At 40.7% G+C, this 19204-nt stretch overlaps 2 long non-coding RNA genes and 1 pseudogene across 2 annotated transcripts in view; 2 read left to right on the plus strand and 1 right to left on the minus strand.

Moving 5' to 3' along the window:
- LOC135275859 (uncharacterized) overlaps positions 1 to 13995 on the plus strand; it is a 43182-nt gene extending 29187 nt beyond the window's left edge. Inside the window, exons 3-4 of the long non-coding RNA XR_010343421.1 lie at positions 1072 to 1200; positions 13911 to 13995. This is a non-coding gene — a long non-coding RNA (uncharacterized LOC135275859). The remainder of the gene's footprint in view (positions 1 to 1071; positions 1201 to 13910) is intronic.
- Positions 13996 to 14231: 236 nt separating this feature from the next.
- LOC135275898 (uncharacterized) overlaps positions 14232 to 19204 on the plus strand; it is a 28959-nt gene continuing 23986 nt past the window's right edge. Inside the window, exon 1 of the long non-coding RNA XR_010343489.1 lies at positions 14232 to 14482. This is a non-coding gene — a long non-coding RNA (uncharacterized LOC135275898). The remainder of the gene's footprint in view (positions 14483 to 19204) is intronic.
- LOC105713543 (elongation factor 1-gamma-like) lies at positions 15209 to 16969 on the minus strand (annotated as a pseudogene).

Here is a 19204-nt window from a genome sequence, read left to right on the forward strand (position 1 = left end):
TGTGAAAGGTCTATAGAGGAGCCAAGGGAGAATTTTTTAAATATAAAAAATAATTTATATTTTTTAAATGTTTTGTTGAATGTGATGTGGAATGGTGTGTGGAAGAAGCTAGTTACGGGGCCACCACAGCCAGCCCACATGAGAAGGATATGGTCTAGAGTAGGGTTTGTGGCAGGGCTGAGCAAGAGAAGTGAATGTGTTTAGGATATATTTTAAAGACAGAACTGACAGGACTGTGGTTGGATTGGATGTGGGGGTGAGGGCAAATGAGAGAGTAATTAGAAGGACAAGCTTTTGGTTTAAGCACATAGGTAGGGCTATTTCCTGAAATGAGAAGTCTTGAGAGGCGCAGGTTGGAGAGGGTACAGTGAAGAATCGAGGGTAATGAAGATATAAATTGGTACTGTACAGAGATTGGAAAAAAGAAGAGTAGGCTTATTTTGATAGGGCGGTCAATGAAGGCCTCACTCAGGAGTTGACATTTAAGGTGAGAACTGAAAGGTGTGAAAAGCCAGGGAAGAACATTTCAGATAGAGGTAACCACAGGTGCAGAGGCTCAGGGAAGTGGCTTCACAACTCAGAGGGAACCCAAGGGAGAGAGGTAATCAAAGGAGTGGTTTCTGTGCTTCATACTATAACTTAGATGTGATGGAAAAAATTTGCCTTTTTTTCTCTTTTTAGCTGACCTGATTTTTCTCATAGGAGTTGAGATTGAAAGAAGGAACCAGGACTTTAAACCTGCCAATGAATCCACCTCTTTCAAGTGACTCCATCACCTTTGCACCCATGGCTTCCTTTATCTGGAATATTTGAATCAATTGAAAATCTGTCTCTTAGATGTATTCAGTCGAAGAGTTTGTTCCTGGATCTTTGTACTAAAATATACTAAAACCAGAAGTCAAAGCATCATATTAGTTAATAGAAAATTGTTCTGATATGTGAAGTAAAAGGGAATTGAAAGCATTATTTGCAAATTGATTGTGCCGCATACATTTGGCCAAATATGAGCCCAACATATCTCAACCAGCTCCAGTCATTGTCTTGCACTTTGCTTTACATTTGTTCCAACAGGATTAGATGCTTTGGGTGTGCAAACCAAGACGTGACAAAAAATGGAAGTTGGGATCATTATGGTTAACCCGAGCATGTTGGAAACCAGAGAGAGGCTGAATGCTATCATACATAGACTCATGAATCAGAGTAAGTTTGAAGCATTGACAATAATGGGTTGCAGTGTATTTTGAAATAAATTTCTATTCATTGGGAGATTTGAAATGAAATGAAAAAATTATCAAAAATAAAGCTACAAAAAAGATTAAATTTGAATTTGGCCTACAGGGATTGATCATAATTGAGGAATTTGACCTGTAGGGACAAAATATTCAATTGAAGAATGAATTAAAGAATTTGATCCACAGGAAGATATCAGTCAATTAACCTGAATGTTCTCTCCTGGCTCTTCACATATTTTAGATCTCACCCTCCTGAGCGAGACCTTCATTTAGTGCTGTATCAAAATGGCTTTTTTTTTTTTTTTTTCTTGAGACAAGGTCTCACTCTGTTACCCAGGCAGAGAGTACAGTGGTGCAATCATGGCTGATTGTAACCTCCACCTCCTGGGCTCAAGCAATCCTCCTTCCTCAGCTTCCCAAGTAGCTGGGACTTCACGCACATGCTACCATGCTCTGCTAATTATTATTATTACTATTATTATTATTTGGTAGAGATGAGGTCTTCCTATGTTGCCCAGGCTGGTCTCAAACTCCTGGACTCAAGTGATCCTCATGCCATGGCCTCCCAAAGTGCTGGAATTACAGGTGTGAGCCACCACACCTACCAGGAATTTTTGTTTTTCCTGATCTCTATACCTATTTTTTTTTTTTTAAGACATGGTCTCACTCTGTTCTCCAGGCTGGAATGCAGTGGAGCTATCATGGCTCACTGCAGCCTCAACCTCCTGGGCTCAGGCAATCCTCCTGCCTCAGCCTCTAATGTTGCTGGGACCAAAGGCATGCGTCACCACATCCGGCTAAGTTTTTAAACTTTTTGCAGAGATGGGGTGTCACTTTGTTGCTCAGACTGGTCTTGAATTCCTGGCCTCAAGCATTCCTCCTGCCTCAGCCTCCCAGTGTTGGGAATATAGGTGTGAGTCACCATGCCAGGCCTATTTTGTCTAATAAATGAATCCTCACCCCACCTATACTGTCCCCAACCTGTTCCTCTCTAGACTTCCCGTCCCAGGAAATGGTCCTACCTACTTGCTCAAGTTCCCTCCTTGGTCGTCTCTTCCTTAGAGAACTTTCAGATTTTATCTCTTCACCTGCTCCTCTCCTAGATGGATTTGGAGGCTCATGTGACCTCAAGGTGGCAGAGAAGAGAGGACTAGTTATTCTATTGCACTCCAGCCCCACCTGTCTCGGTGGCAATGCTCTTGTCTGTCTAGTCAGGTGGTGGAGTTCGGGGGTGCTTTGCTGCCCTGCCTTTGGACAACTTAGTCTGTTCTCTGGGCTCAGTCAACCTGGACTTTCCTTCTGTAGACTCACTTTTTCCTCAGTTTTTCGGTGCCGCTGTTCTTTCTGCCTAAGGTCTGAGGGTTCCTGGGACTCTCAGCTTAAGATTCTCCAGGGTCACCTCACCAATGATGTGTGGCATCTTTGCCAGCAGAAATAACAACTTGTTTTCACCACCTTCATGAGGCAGGCAGGAACGTGTAGGTCTCTTCCATGACACCTGAGAGCCAAAGAAGGCTCTGGGTAAGCAGCTCTCTTACTATCTACCCATACTGTGTTGCCTATTTTTACCCAATGCGGTGGTATTTGGAAGTGGGGCCTCGTGGGAGGTGTTTGGGTCATGGGGGCAGATCCCTGCTGAATGTCTTGGTGCTGCTCTCAAAGTAGTGAGTTCTTGCTGTGGCCATATTAGATTAGTTCCTGTGAGAGTGGGTTACTATACACACAGGATATTTCTTAGATTTTGCCTTTTCACTCATAACCACTTCCCCTTTGACCTTCCGTCATGTTTTGACCTAGCTCAAAAGCCCTTGCCAGAAACTGAACAGATGCTGGAGCTTAATTCTTGAACTTCCCAGCCTACAGAACAATAAGCTAAATAAACCTTTTTTCTTTATAAATTATCTAGCTTCTGATATTTTGTCTTAGCAACACAAAACAGATTAAGATACTGTGTGATGTCAGGTTGAACTAGGAAAGGCCCTGCCATTTCCACCAGTTTCTTTTAGGACTTTCTTTTGGAGGTTTTGGCTCCCATGTGAGGAGTTCAGCTATTCTGAGACCTCCATATGGAGAGACCATGTGGAGAAAGAATAAGACCTGAGGAGTGTGTGCTATTAGCTGTTCAATTGCATCCAGCTCAGGAGTTGATGTGAGCTAAGAATCCTTAAAGATGATGCCAGCTCAGCCACTGTCTGATGGGAACCACAAGAGATATCCTGAGTGAGAACCACCTGGCTAAGCCATTCAATGCCCAGATTCATGAGCAAAATTAATGCTTGCCCTTGTTTGAAGTCACTCATTTGGGTTGGTTTGCTAATAGGTGACTGAAGCACCTACTCTCTCTACAGCTCACATTCTTACCATCCTGCTTCATTTCTTCATTTATTTATTTATTTATTTATTTTTGAGACAAAGTCTTACTCTGTCACCCAGGCTGGAGTACAGTGGCACGATCTCAGCTCACTGCAACTTCCGCCTTCCAGGTTCAAGTGATTCTGCTGCCTCAGCCTCCTGATAGCTGGCATTATAGGCGTGTGCCACCACACCTATCTAATTTTGTATTTTTAATAGAGATAGGGTTTCTCCATGTTGGTCAGGCTGGTCTCGAACTCCTGACCTCAGATGATCTGCCCGCCTCGGCCTTCCAAAGTGCTGGGATTATATGCATGAGCCACCACACCTGGCCCACTTCATTTCTTAAGTTGTCACTATGCTATGGCTCATTATTAAACCTCCAAGTAGGGTAACCAATTGCCCTGATTTGCATGGGACTGAGGGAGTTCTCAAAATTTGAGACTTTCATTGATAAAACTGAGTCAGTCCTGAGCAAATAAAGATGAGGTGGCCACTCCAACTCCAAGATTTGCTTTTTTTTTTTTTTTTTTTTAATAAAAAGGTAGCTGAAAGAATTTAGAAATTTCAGATTTATTGCTTTGCTATAAATTTTTAAAAGAGGTAGTGAAGGGTATAGAGGCTGACCCTTTTTTTCTAAGTAGTATCTGCCCTCCTAAAGGAACAGATGCTATAGTCAATGAGTGGGCTAGAAGAGGCAAAGATAATTATAGAATGTGAAAATATACTTGAAAATATTTCAAAAATACAACATAGAGATGGGGAAACGATCCAGACAGGGTCACTGACTTGCCAAGGACAAACCGCGACAAGGTCATGATTTGGAATGCAGGTATTTGAACTTCAGCCTGGGGTACTTACCTCCAAATTATATCATTTCTCATTCTTACCAATATTCACCATGGAAGTAGGGTATAATATTCTACCCTGGACAATATTTAGACTGAGGGAGAGATGTCTTTGCTGTAAGATGGTTCACCATCTTCCCATCTAGGTAGCACAGGTTTAGACTAAAATCCAAGCTCAACCAGGACTGAATAAACTAAGAAAAAGAAAATACATCTTATTTAAAATCCCAAACCAACTTCAGGTCTATTTTTGAAATGGAGGGTTTGACAATTTCATTATAAATGTTAGTACAAAATTGTGGGCTCTGGTATTGCTGTCTCAGAAGAAGCCCAGTTAACTGTGGGTCCAGATTTTAGGGCTGTTCAAGGAAGTGAAGGACAGGGAGGCTTCCAGCAAGCAGCAGGGCTGGTATAACTGGATACAGGCAAAGGAGATTTCATGGGTGTGGTTTTTTGGCAAAGAAACTCAGACAGCCTTGGCAAATGAATAGGAGGCTGTTAATTAGCTGGGGGTGTGGGAGGAGATGGGTGGAAAGGAAGGCAGGGAAGGAGAACATTACCTTGAGGTCTGATGTGGCAGAAAAGTCTTCTACTACCTGCTTGCCTCACTTCTATTCAGAAAGTGTGTGTGGTGTGTTTGGGTGTGGGTTCTGGGTGTACCTAACAAATAGATTGGAGCTTTTTTCAAAGAAGGAAAATTGCTTACTGCTATGACTCCAATGCCATGGCTACCCAATCACCAAGCCTATCTCTTCCCAGAAGGCCTTGAGGAAACTGTCTGACCAGCATAGCTAATATAGTGGTGAGGCCATGAGTCAGACACTGATTAGATTCAGCTGACATGTGAACAGCTGTGAGTTGCATTTCATATTATGATTAAAGAAAAATTTCTGTAATTTTTACACAACCTTAGGATTCATTAATGCAAAGCTGAAAGTTAAGAAAACAATGAATGAAAACTCTTAGGGTGGGATAACATTTCAAAATTTTAAACGTTTGCTTTGCTTCCATGGATGAATATAGTTGGGGTGGAAAGGAGAAATAGTCTGCGTGTCTTTCTGGCATTGGGAGAATAGGTGAGGAGGGTGTGGACCAGAAAGCACAAAAACATCTTAATGACCAGAAACCCACAAGAGAAAAGATTCCTCTGAGACTAGGGCTGGAAGATTTCCCAGGGCTGGAAGGAGGGAACATAGAAGAACAGAGAGCTCAGAATTTCTGAGGCAGAGAAGAAACATGCCCTTGTGAAAGTTGTCAGGCTCAAAATGGAGTCACTAATGTTAAAACAGCAATAACAACAATAACGACCCTGACAAACAGAGCTGGGGAGGGCTGTGAGGAGGAGGTTCTTAAACTTGTTTGCCTGATGACAAAACTATCATGAAAAATTGCAAAAACCTTGCACAAAGGTCATTACAACCTTATACACACAAAATATTTTTGCAAAGACATCTGCCCAGCAATTGCCTGTTCAACCTTGGGTTGGTATCACCTTTTCGTTTGTTTGTTTGTGTTTTAGAGATGGGGGTCTCACTATGTTGCCCAGGCTAGTCTCAAAATCCTGGGCTCAAGCTATCCTCCTGCCTCAGCCTCCTGAGTAGCTGGGACTACAGGTGTGCACCACTGAGCCCAGCTAATCCTTTGTTATTGATCTTTGTAGACGAGGATACTTTTTTCAAAACAATTATGTAATCCTCCTCATTTTTTCCTTTAAAAATCTTTGTATTCCTTTACCTCCCTATACACACACAATTTACTATGGCAGAGGTATTTCCATTGCAATTCTCTATTCTCAAATAAACAGCATTTTTTCTAAGAGAGCCTCTCTTAGTTTGTTATTTAGGTTGACACCATGAATCTTTCAACATTCATTCATTCATTCATTTATTAATTCAAATCCTTTTACACCAGGCACTGTTTTAAGAGCAGTGAACAAATAGATAAAATTAGAACAAATGCCATCATGAAGCTTACATTTTAGTGAATATCAAAATGTGTGAGATTCTTATGCCAGACACTATTCTAAACGCTTGCTATGTTTTCTTCTCACAACAACCCCTTGAGTTAGATACTATATTCCCAGCTTACAAATGAAGAAAGTAAGACATAGAGAGGATACATAATTTGCTGATCTCACAGCTAGTAAGTAGTAGGGCTGGAATTAGAACCCAGATAGACTGGCTTCATTTCTCTTAACTGCTATGATACTCTTGCTAAACTCTTAGGCAGGGTTTTGGGAGGGTGGCAAGACACTAGAGTTCCGAAACTGCTTGGGGCAGTTTTGCAGTCTTTCGTATCCCAGATAGGTCAGGTAGGAGTGGAAAGACCCTGAAATTCCAGGGGCCTCCACTATGGATGATAAATGTCACAGAGGCAGTCTACCACTGAATGTCTTCCACTCCCTGAGTCTGGGACAGCAGCTTGACCAGAGGGGAAGAGCCCTGAGGTCTGAGTTTGTGTTTCCTCCCTGCTTAGCAGGATGTACACTCAAAATAGAAATTAGACTGTGCTAAAAGAATAGAGATAATAAAATAGAAAGAATTGTTAAAATAAGATGAAATGGTGGGGCACGATGACACATACCTATAGTTCCAGCTACTCAGGAGGCAGGGGCAGGAGGAACACTTGAGCCCAGGAGTTCAAGTCCAGCCAGGGAAATATAGTGTGAGACTCCATGTCTCTCTCTTTTTTTTTTTTTAAAAAAAAAGATAAAACAGAATAATTTCTTTCTTCAACTGAGTTTGCAGAGTAAGATGCTCTGGGAAGCTATATGTGGACAGCAGGTGGTCCCAATCTCAGTCTCACATTTCTCCCTCTAGCATTAAGGCTTTGTTAAAGGAGGATCTAGGATTTCAATGTTGCTAAAGATGAAATCCTAATCAAATAAGACTGTTAACTTCTTTTTACAGAGAAATTAGTTAGAATTTACATGAGCGTGGCAGACTCTGTAACTATCAACATTTCACTAAAAAGTAAACGTACAATATATGGATGTGGACCAAGATGGTGGACTAGAAAGCTCCACCCATTGCTCCCCCTGCAAGGATACCAAATTAACAACTATCTGCACAGAAAAATCACTTTTATGAGAACCAAAAATTAGATGAGCATTTGCAGTACCTGGTTTTAACTTCATGTCTCTGAAAGAGGAACTGAAGAGGTAGAAAAAACAGCCTTGAATTGCCGACACCAGCCCTACCCCATCCCCTAGCAGTGGCTGCATGGTACTGAAACCATTTCTGTGAGCTAGGGGAGGGGGAACACAGCAATTGTGAGGCACTGAACTCAGTCTTGCCCTGTTATAGCAGAGGGAAAAACTGGGCCAAACTCAAAGATGATATCTGCCCATGGAGGAAGCATTTAAACCAGCCATAGCCAGAGAGGAATCATTGATCCCAGCAGTTGGGACTTGAGTTCCATAAGCCTCACCACTGTGGACTGAAGTGTTTGGTGGCTCTACATAAAATGAAAGGCAGTCAAGGACACAAGTATTGCAACACCTAGGCAAGTCCTAGGACTGAACTGAGCCCAGAGTCAGTGGACTGGTTGGGGGGCATGTAACATACTGAGATAACAGCTGAAACAGCCAAAGGAGTGCTGGCATTATGCTTCCCCTAACCCCACACTGCATAACTTGCAGCTCCAAAATAAACACTTTTCTTCCACTTGAGGAGAGGAGTAGGAAGAGTGAGGAAGACTTGGTCTTGCATCTTGGATACCAGCTTAGCCACAGCAGGATAGGGCACTGGTCAGAGGTGTGAGGTCCCCTTTCCAGGCCGTAGCTCCCTGATGACATTTCTAGACACACCCTGGGCCAGAAGGAAATCCTCTGCTTTGAAGGAAAGGACTCAGCCATGGCAGGATTCATCACCTGCTAACTGAAGAGCCTATGGGCCCTGAATAACCAGCAGCAATACTCAGATATTATTAATACATCCAGGGCTTTGAATGAGCCTCTGAAACTTGCTGGCTTTAGTGATACTCAGCACATTCCCAAGTGTGGTGCCTATGGGGTGAGACTCCTTCTGCTTGAGAAAAGTAGAAGGAAAAGTAGAGGGGACTTTGTCTTGTACTTTAGTACCATTTGACCACAGCAGGATAGAGTATGCAGAGGGCTCTTGAGGTCCCTGATTCTAGGGTGTGGCTATTGGATGGCATTTCTGGACGTGCCCTGGGCAGAGGGGAGGCCACTACCCTAAAAGGTGAGTCTGAGGCCAGGCACCATTCACCACAAGCTGACTGAAGAGCTCTTGGGCCTTAAAGGAACATCAGTGGTAATCTGGCAGTAATCTATGTGGGCCTGTGGTGGTGGTAGCTATCAGGTAAGGCTCCTCCACCTTTGGAAAGGAGAGGGAAAAGTGGGAAGGACTGTGTCTTGTGGTTTGAGTGCCAGCTTAGCTATAGTAAAATAGAATACCAAATAGATTTCTAAGGTTTTTGACTGTGGTTCCTGGCTCCTGGATGGCACATCTGGACCTTTCCAGGGACTGGGAGAATTTGCTGCCCTGAAGGAAAGGATACAGGCTTAGCTGATGACTTTTCCATCATGGATTGTAGAGCCCAAGGGCTTTGAGTGAACATTGGCAGTAGTCAGGGAGTGGCTAGAGTAGGCCTTGCATGAAACCCAGTGCTGTGCTTCTTCAAGTCTGACCCAGCACAGTCCTAGTGGTGGTGGTCACAAGGGTGCCTGTGTCACTTCACCTCCAGTTTCAAGTGGATTAGAACAGAGAAAGACCCAGTGTCTTTGGGAGAAATTAAGGGAAGAGAGCAAGAGTCTTTACCTGATGATCCAGAAAATTATTCTGGGTCTTTTCTAAGATGGTCAAGTTGGTACCTTGACAAATCTGCAAGAACCACAGCATTACTGGACTTAAAGTGTCCCCTAAAGCAGATACAGCTTAGAACACAACACCCAAGTCCTTTCAAATATCTGGAAAGCCTTCCCTAGAAGGATGGGTACAAACAAGCCTAGACAGTGAAGACCACAATAAACATCTAACTCTTCAATACCCAGCCACAGATGGACATCTGCAAGTATCAAAACCATCCAGGAAAACATGACCTCACCAAATTAATTAAATAAAGCGCCAGGGAACCAGTCCTGGAGAAACACATATGTGACCCTTCAGACAGAGAATTTAAAATAGCTGTGTTGAGAAAACTCGAAGAAATTCAAGATAACACAGAGAAGGAATTTAGAATCCTATTAGATAAATTTAACAAAAAGATTGAAATAATTAAAAATAGGCAGAAATTCTGGAGTTTAAAAATGCAATGGGCATACTGAAGAATGCATCAGAATCCTTTAGTAACATAATTTATCAAGCAGAAGACAGAATTTGTGAGATTGAAGACATCCTAAATAAAAATACACAGAGAAGACAAAAGAAAAAACAACAACAAACAATAAAGCACACCTACAAGATCTAGAACATGGCCTTTAAAAAATTCTAAGCGTTTTCTCCTTAAAGATGAGGTGGAGAAAGAGATGAGCATAGCAAGTCTATTCAAAGGGATAATAACAGATAACTTCCAAACCTGGATAAAGATATCAATACCCAAGTACAAGAAAGTTATAGAACACCAAGTAGATTTAACCCAGGGAAGACTACCTCAAGGCTTTTAATATTCAAACTCTGAAAAGGTCAAGGATAAAGGAAGGATCCTAAGAGCAGGAAGAGAAAAGAAACAAATAACATGCAAGGAGCTCCAATACATCTGGCAACAGACTTTTTAGTGGAAGCCTTACAGGTTAGGAGAGAGTGATATGACATATTTAAAGTGCTGAAGCATAAAAATTTTTCTGTGAAATAGTATATCCAGTAAAAATATCCTTCAAACATGAGGAAATACAGATTTTCCCAGACAAAAGCTGTGGAATTTCATCAACACCAAATCTGTCCTACAAGAAATGCTAAAGGGAGTACTCCAATCAGAAAGAAAAGGATATTAATGAGCAATAAGAAATCACCTGAAGGTACAAAACTCACTGGTAATAGTAAGTACACAGAAAAACACAGAATATTATAACACTGTAACTGTGGTGTGTAAAGTACTCTTAAGTAGAAAAGCTAAACAGTGAATCAATAAAAAATAATAACTACAATAGCTTTTCAGGACATAGTACAATAAGACACAAATAGAAATAACCAAAAGTTAAAAAGTGTGGGAATAAAGTTAAAGCATATAGTTTTTGTTAGCTTAATTTTTGCTTGTTTATGCAAACAGTGTTTAGCTGTTATCAGGTTAAAATAGTAAGTTATAAGACAGTATTTGCAAGCCTTATGGTAAACTCAAGCCAAAAAACACACAAAGAATACAAAGAAAAATGAAAAGCAAGAAACTAAATTATGTCACCAGAGAAAATCACCTTTGTTTAAAGGAAAACAGAAAGAAAAAGGAAAAAGGAAGATAAGACCACAAAACAACAAGAATACAAAAAACAAAATGGCAGGAACTTACTTATCAATAACATTGAATGCAAATGGACTCAACTCTCCAATCAAAAGACATGGAGTGGCTGAATGGATAATGGATAAACAACAACAACAACCAACAACAACCGAAAAATAAAACCCAATTACCTGTTGCCTTCAAGAAATACACATCACCTATAAAGACACAAATAAACTGAACATAAAGGAATGGAAAGAGATATTCCATGCAAATGGAAACCAAAAAACAGCAGAAGTAGCTATACATGTATCAGACAAAACCGATTTAAAGAGAAAAACTATAAGAAGAGGCAAAGAAGGTTACTATATTATGATAAAGGGCTTAATTCAGCAAGAAGATATAACAATTATAAATATATATGCACCCAACACTGGAACACCCAGATATATAAAGCAAATTTTATCAGAGTTAAAGAGAGAGATAGACCCTAATACAATAATAGCTGCAGACTTCAATACCCCACCTTCAGCATTGGACAAATCTGCCATACAGAAAATCAACAAAGAAACATTGGACTTAATCTGTACTATAGACATAATTAATATTTATAGAACACTTTATCCAATGGCTACAGAATACACATTCAATTCCTCAGCACACAGAACATGCTTCTCTTTAGGAGATGTAACTACTTCTGACTTCAGCAAGTGTTCCAATAACACCCTGTGCATATTTCAAACACTAAATTTAATTCATGCCATTGTCATTATTTATATGTCTGTCTACCAAACTGGATGTTGGGCTTTTCAGATCATTTTAGTGTCTTCTGTCTTTGTATCCACACAGCAAATATGGTGTCCGAGGCATTGTGAGTCGTTTACAAATATTTGTTACAGACATTCATTTATTGAAGAAAGAACTCATGTGGTTGATTTGATCACATAATGGGAACTCTGTACTACTTTCTGTTTTTCTTTCCTCCTGGCTTGCCAGAAAACTTCAATCCAAATTTTATGCTCTGTGACAATAGCTATCTTATCCTAACTCTAAATTTTTTTTTAAACTTTTGTTTTTATTTTTCTTTTAATTAAGCTAATTGCATATTTTCATCTAAATGATCTCAAATGCATTTTGGAACTACAAGGAATACAAATTATAAATAAATACACTTAGCAAATTTTGGTTCATCTCTATGTTGAAGGAAGATCCAATCAATGCCTCTTGCCATGATGAAGCATTAAGAAACATCAAGGAGCTTTTCAAAGATGGTGCTGAACGTAACGAACGAAGCTCCTGGCCGGGCGCAGTGGCTCAAGCCTATAATCCCAGCACTTTGGGAGGCCGAGGCGGGTTGATCACGAGATCAAGAGATCGAGACCATCCTGGTCAACATGGTGAAACCCCGTCTCTACTAATACAAAAAAATTAGCTGGGCATGGTGGTGCGTGCCTGTAATCCCAGCTACTCAGGAGGCTGAGGCAGGAGAATTGCCTGAACCCAGGAGGCGGAGGTTGCGGTGAGCCGAGATCGCACCATTGCACTCCAGCCTGGGTAATGAGCGAAACTCCGTCTCAAAAAAAAAAAAAAAAAAAAAAAAAAAAAAGAAGGAAGCTTCTGCCCCTCCTAAAGCCCAAACCAAAGTGAAGGCTTTAAAGGCCAAGAAGGCAGTGTTGAGAGGTGTTCACAGCCAAAAAAAAAAAAAAAGATCTGCACGTCACCCACCTTCCAATGGCCCAAGACACTGTGACTCCGGAGACAGCCCAAATATCCTCAGGAGCGCCCCCAGCAGAAAGAAGCTTGACCATATTCTATTGTCCAGTTTCCACTGACCACTGAGTCTGCCATGAAGAAGATAGAAGACAACAACACACTTGTGTTCATTGTGGATATTAAAGCCAACAAGCACCAGATCAAATAGGCTCTGAAGAAGCTCTATGACATTGATATGGCCAAGGTCAACACCCTGATTCAGCCTGATGGAGAGAAGCATATGTTCGACTAGCTCCTGATTACCATGCTTTGGATGTTGCCAACAAAATTGGGATAATCTGAACTGAGTCCAGCTGGCTAATTCTAAATATATGTGTATCTTTTCACCACATACATGCCTCTCTGTCAATTTCTGGTTGGGCTGGGAGGCCATACACAGGCACTGACGTCACAGGGCTTGGGCAAGACTCCTGTTCTACTTATCCTTTAGAAACATTCACCCTGCCACTCCACCACACTTGATCACTCCAGAGATCTTCGTGACTAGAGTTAGTGTCCTAGGAAAATCAGAACTCGGAACTTGCTTCCATGGTTGAGGGTAACAAGAAGCTTTACAAGAACCCCTTCTTTTATTCCTGAAAGAAGCTGTGTGTGAAACCAATGCCCAGAGTTTGAAATGTGTTAGCATCCATTTCAGGGGAGTGTGGGTTGGCTGGCTTTCGGGTAGCATTTTGTCCTCACACACCCATCTACTAGGTCCAACCAGTTTATCTGCTTTCCTCACCCCTTGCCCAATAAAGGACAAGGACTTCAAAACAAAGAAACATCAAGGAGTAGCAACTATTAGATAAACAGGCAAAGGTATTATGTATTATGCTTATAAATAGAGATTACTCAAAGAGCAGACTGAAGATTTATAAACTATAAACAGATACATTTACATGGCTAGAGTTGCTGAGATGACTTGGCACTGATGAATATTATGCAGTAATAAGAATCGTGTTGAAAAAATTCATTTTAGTTATTTATTGGTTGTTTTGCTACTTAGGAGAAAGACAAAAGGACATAGCAAATCCAAAGGATTTCTCAGAGTAGAAAGATATTATAAACCTGGCAAGACAGCTATATAGTGGCCCAGTTACGAGAAAGGTAGAGGTCAGACGCAGGTACCAGGGTCAGGCAACAGAGTCTAAAAGGTACACTTCTATCACTATGAGAGAAAAAGAGTATTAGATTTGAGATTAGAGAATTTCAATTGTACAGGGAAATTGTCAATTGCCTTGGATAGTTACAGTAACATAAATCCATAGAAATATTATTTTGTGAAGTAAGGAGCATATTCATTTTCAAATTACTCTTTGTTTTGCTACAGGCTTATGAAAAGGCTGAAGGCTAGAGTGAAATGGGAAGACAGAAAACAACAGGAAAGAAAAGGAAAATCAAAATACATGATGAGAAGGCAGAGCTTTATTTATTTATTTTTTTTATTTTTTATTTTTTTTTTTGAGACGGAGTTTCGCTCTTGTTTCCCAGGCTGGAGCGCAATGGCGCGATCTCGGCTCACCGCAATCTCCGCCTCCTGGATTCAGGCAATTCTCCTGCCTCAGCCTCCTGAGTAGCTGGGATTACAGGCACGCGCCACCGTGCCCAGCTAATTTTTTGTATTAGTAGAGACGGGGTTTCACCATGTTGACCAGGATGGTCTCGATCTCTTGACCTCGTGATCCACCCGCCTCGGCCTCCCAAAGTGCTGGGATTACAGGCTTGAGCCACCGCGCCCGGCCAGCTTTATTTATTAAAGTTATACTTTGGAAAACTTGAGAAAGTAAAGGAGTTCAGCATTTTCCTGAACTGAAAACGAACCATTGGTATTATAAACAGCACTTTCTAGATGAAAACAAGCTACTGAAAGAATGAACAAAGAAGCAGTCATTTCACCATCAAGTGAGTCAGTATTTGCTTTTTACGGTAACCAGAAATATCTGGGTTTGTTTTTTAATCTTAATAGTATAAATTTTAATAACAACGATTATTTAGCTTTTAGTAAAAAACTGGAAATTCCTACAGTGAAATTTCCTCTTAGAAATGAACTCGAGTTTTGTAGTGAAAAGTGCCCTCATTTAACACTTATTTGTTTGTCAAGGTTGATGAGACTATCTAGACATTGTGAAGTGGAAAAGGAACATGCCCACAGAAAGGGCGGCATGAACTGGGAAAGGAAACTTAGAGGCTGTTGCTGGGCTTGGCTTGTGGTAGGAGTTCTTTTCCTTGACATCTGCTCACAAAGGCCAAAAACACTTTTAGCTTTTGTGAGGCCATTTGGGAAGTCTGAAACTTCCAAATTCATTATTAATACTGAATTGTGAGATTTCATGTAAAAATCCACGTTTCTGATTTCTCTTGAAAAATCAGATAACATTCCAGCATAGCAACTATCAATAGGACTGAATAGAAGCTGCTCACTTGGGACAGAGCCAGGTCATGATTGTCCCTTCCCCAACTCCACTGTTTTCACCAGACGTAGAGGCTGAGTTGCCATCTATCAATATGATTGCACAGCTGTTTGCTTTATTGTAGAATTGATAAGATATTGAAACATTTCTTTTTTTTTCAACGTTGGTTTTTTTTTTTTTTTTAAATGACCACCAGCTGGTTGATGACAAGAGATGTTCACATGAAGATCTTGCTCTGACTGAAAGCTTTACCCACAGGCTGGAAGGCTCTATCCCAGGAAAAGTATTCTTGAACCCGCATCTGGGTCTTCTCACTTCCAGGATCCAGTTTCCGCCATGTGTATAACTCTTAGTCCACCTGCCAATCCAGACTCAGGCGAAAGGCACTGAGTCACCTGGCCACTGAAGACCAAGATTCCAGAAATGGAGCTACTATTGTTGGTTCCAAAGAGATGACATGGGCAAAGGTGTTCTTCCTCAGCTTGTCCAGTTACTGGAACATTTCAGTTATGAGGCTGCAACTTTTGAAGGTCTGGGTGAGCTCTTAAGTGATACTCAGAGTACCACTGGGACCAGCCATCCTTAACAGAGTGCTTCCAAAAATATGGTAGTGACACAGTGTGTTCTCACTGGAGCACCTGGGTATAAATTCATTCAACACGGTGGCTGAGCAAAGAGGTCCTTGGCCTTGGGCTCAGCAGCTGGTGCCTGCTCACATTCATCCATCTCCTCCTCAGGAACAAGGGAAGTCACGTTGTTTTTCTTCTTTGTGCTCAGCCTGAGGCTTCTGCTTCTCTTTTCATGAGCCTTTTCCCTTCCATGGGTGTGCTTTTTAGTCTGGCTCTCTGCAGAATTTTTAGCATCAAACTGGGCCACCTTCTCACACAGTTTCACTTCTTCCAAGACAGCTCGGAACTGGGGCTGGTTAATGCAAGTAAGGAGACAGCAGTTGAGGCTGTCTCCTTGTGGACTTTAGGTTTAAGATCACCAAGAATTCATAAAGGCTTGGTGGAAAGAAGGCTCCAGCACCTGCTTATAGAGCTACAACAAGGTCCAGACAACTGTGATGTCAGCCAGTTACTCATTCACCCTCCAGCAAAGTCTTCATCTTCAAGTGAGCATCCAGTGGCCCCAGAATTCACCTCACGTCCTCTTTTGCATTCTTTATTTTATTTTACTTTAGGTTCAGGGGTACATGTGCAGGTCATGCAGAGTTGTTGCATAGGTGCATACTATATTCTGCATTTCTCCCCCTGTTATCCCTCCCCACCCTTCCCACGCCCTCGCTATCCCTCCCCTAGCCCCCACCAACTGCCCCAGTGTGTGCTGCTCCTCTCCCTGAGTGCATGTGTTCTTATTGTTCAACACCTGCCTATGAGTGAAAACATGCAGTGTTTGGTTTTCTGTTCTTGTGTCAGTTTGCTGAGAATGATGGTTTCCAGATTCATCCAAGTCCCTACAAAGGACATGAACTCATCATTTTTTATGGCTGCATAGTATTCCATGGTATATATATGCCACATTTTCTTTGTCCAGTCTATCATTGATGGGCATTTTAGTGGCCTGTTTGTTGTGGTGCATGATGCCAAAGGTAGGGATAGTACAACCAAGTACTGGCTAAGGGTACTATGTTGCTATCAGCAAAGCTCACCCACTGGACCACCTGGGCTTCTGCTTCTGGAGTACTTTCCTACAGCTCCTTATTGCTCACATGGTAGTTAATGACATTACTCTTAAACACACGGACTCCATTGTCACCATCAAATGCTGGAATCTTGCCAGCAGGAAATTTGCAGAGAAATTTAGGGTTGTGGTTGGTTTGGCCAAAGTGGAAGTGGTAATGGTGCAGAGGGTATGCAGACCTGAGCCCTGCTATACTGAGCAGTGATGAGGGCTTTGAAGGTCCTCCAGTTTTCAGGGTATGTGTACAGAATATCAACCATCATGGTGGTTCTTCAGAGAAAGAGAAGGGAAGAAAAACAAATCAAGAATGTGTTTGGCTGCAAGTAACAGAAAAGCTGACCAATTATGACTTAAACATGAAGGGTTTACTTTTCTCATATTACCAAACCTAGGCAATTACTGGCAATTGGTTAAGCTACACAATTGCACCCAAGAGTCCAGCCAGTCCTTCATAAGCTGGCTTTTGTCTTCATGGCTGTCTCCTCACAAGTACAAAATGGCATTTGCATCTCCAGATAATTTGTCCACTTCAAAGCAGGAAGAAGCAGGAATGATCAAGGGCCAAACCAACTGTATGTTCCTTCTACAGGAAAATTTAAAATTCCTCAAGCCAGCAGAGTGTTCTGCCTACATCTTATTGGTCAGAACTGGGTTACATGGCTAGAAAAAAAATAAAGCTGATAAATAAGGAAATGTAAATAAACATTTTGGCATAGACCTGGTTCTAGGCATGTTGCCACCATAAAAAGGACAGAGTTTCACTGAAAAAAAAAAAAGAAAGAAAATAAGACTGTCTCTTGAGGTAGGAAATATTTTATTTAAGCCTCAGGGGTGATCTGTACTCAAGGATGAAATTGTAGATATAAAAACTAAGCTAGAGATCTTAAACCTAAAGTCCACAAGGGGATAAGTGAGTAAAACAAGCAAGTGACTTCTGTAAATCTATATCTTATATACATATTAATTTCTAAGATACTCTTCACAAGAAATGTGACTTTTCCTATTGTTCTGGAATCATGGGGCAACTTGGTTCATTTTTATCACACTTGTGTATTTTGCATATCAGTCGCCTGTCAGATGTTGGTTCACAAATATTTTCTCCCATTCTATAAGTTGTCTCATCACTCTGTTTACTGTTTCCTTTGCTATGCAGAAGATTTCCAATTTAATAAAGTCCAATTTGTCTATTTTTGTTTTCATTGTCTGTGCTTTTGGAATCTTAGCTATAAAGTCTTTGCCTAGGCCAGCATCTTGAACAGTTTCTCTTTGTTTTCTTCTATTAAGTTTATAGTTTGGCATCTTATATTTAAGTGTTTAATGCATCCTGAGTTAATTATTTTGCAAATGGGGAGAGATAGGGGTCCAGTTTCATTCTTCTTCATATGCTTATCTTGTTTTACTAGCACCATTTGTTGAAGAGATCGTTCTTTCCTCAATGTATGTTATTCATGGCTTTGTCAAAGATCAGTTGGCTGTGAATATGTGTATTTATTTCTGGGTTGTCTATTCTGTTCCATTGGTCTATGTGCCTATTTTTATACCAATACCATGCTATTTGGGTTACTCTAACCTTGTAATATATTTTGAAGTCAGATAGTGTGGTGCCTTTAGCTTTGTTCTTTTTGCTCAGGATTGCTTTGACTATTCAGGCTCTTTTGTGGTTCCACATGAATTTTAGGACTGCTTTTTCTATTTCTGAGAAAAATGACATTGGTATTTTGATAGGGATTGTATGAAATCTGCAGATTGCTTTGGGTAGTAGAAAAAAATTTAATGTGTAGATTTTATTGAAAATATTCATATTCAAAAATAGTTTTGGATTCTAAACACTTAGATTTTACCTAATTAAAATCAGAAGTATTGATTTTATTGTTAGAAGAAGCTTTAATTATCTTAACAATTTCTATGTAAACAATGATTTGCCTATACTAAATATCAAATATAAATAGTAGTAGAGCAAGAAAACAATAGATATAAATAATTATTTAACCAGTAGCAATCATCTGGACCACCTTTTAAAGGAATTTTTGGATACATGAAAAATGGAAAGATATTGTAATAATATATTGCAGCACACAGTCATTTGATCCTAACTCATCACTGTTATTACTCTTTTTCAGTAGTGGCAGACCCTCATTATTTCACATCAGTCTTTAGGTTTATTATATAAACCATACTGCAGGACCATGTGTTCTGCAGGCAGGACAGGTTTTAGATTGCCAACGTCTGTCATGGATTGTAAGACATAAGACTTAAATGTTTACTTCCTTCACTACCTTAGGCTTTTCTCTTTTTTTTAAGTTCTAAGATGGACCAAGTTATCCTGCTGATTTTTTTCTTCAGAAGGAATGGACGAGCATTTAAGGTAGCAAGTACTACAACTGGCTTCTTGGAAAGGCAACAAGCAAGGAAGGGCAACAAGGAAAGCCACATGGACATTGTGCTTGAGAGGCTGGAAGTGCTTTGGATCACCAAGGCAGCACCTTCCCTTTGCAGGCCATGTGCTCTAGCACGTTGCCTCAGTGCCCTT

The sequence above is a fragment of the Aotus nancymaae genome, unplaced genomic scaffold, assembly GCF_030222135.1.
Source record: "Aotus nancymaae isolate 86718 unplaced genomic scaffold, 86718_ANA_hifiasm-v0.15.2.pri h1tg000019l, whole genome shotgun sequence".
Taxonomy (NCBI): domain Eukaryota; kingdom Metazoa; phylum Chordata; class Mammalia; order Primates; family Aotidae; genus Aotus; species Aotus nancymaae.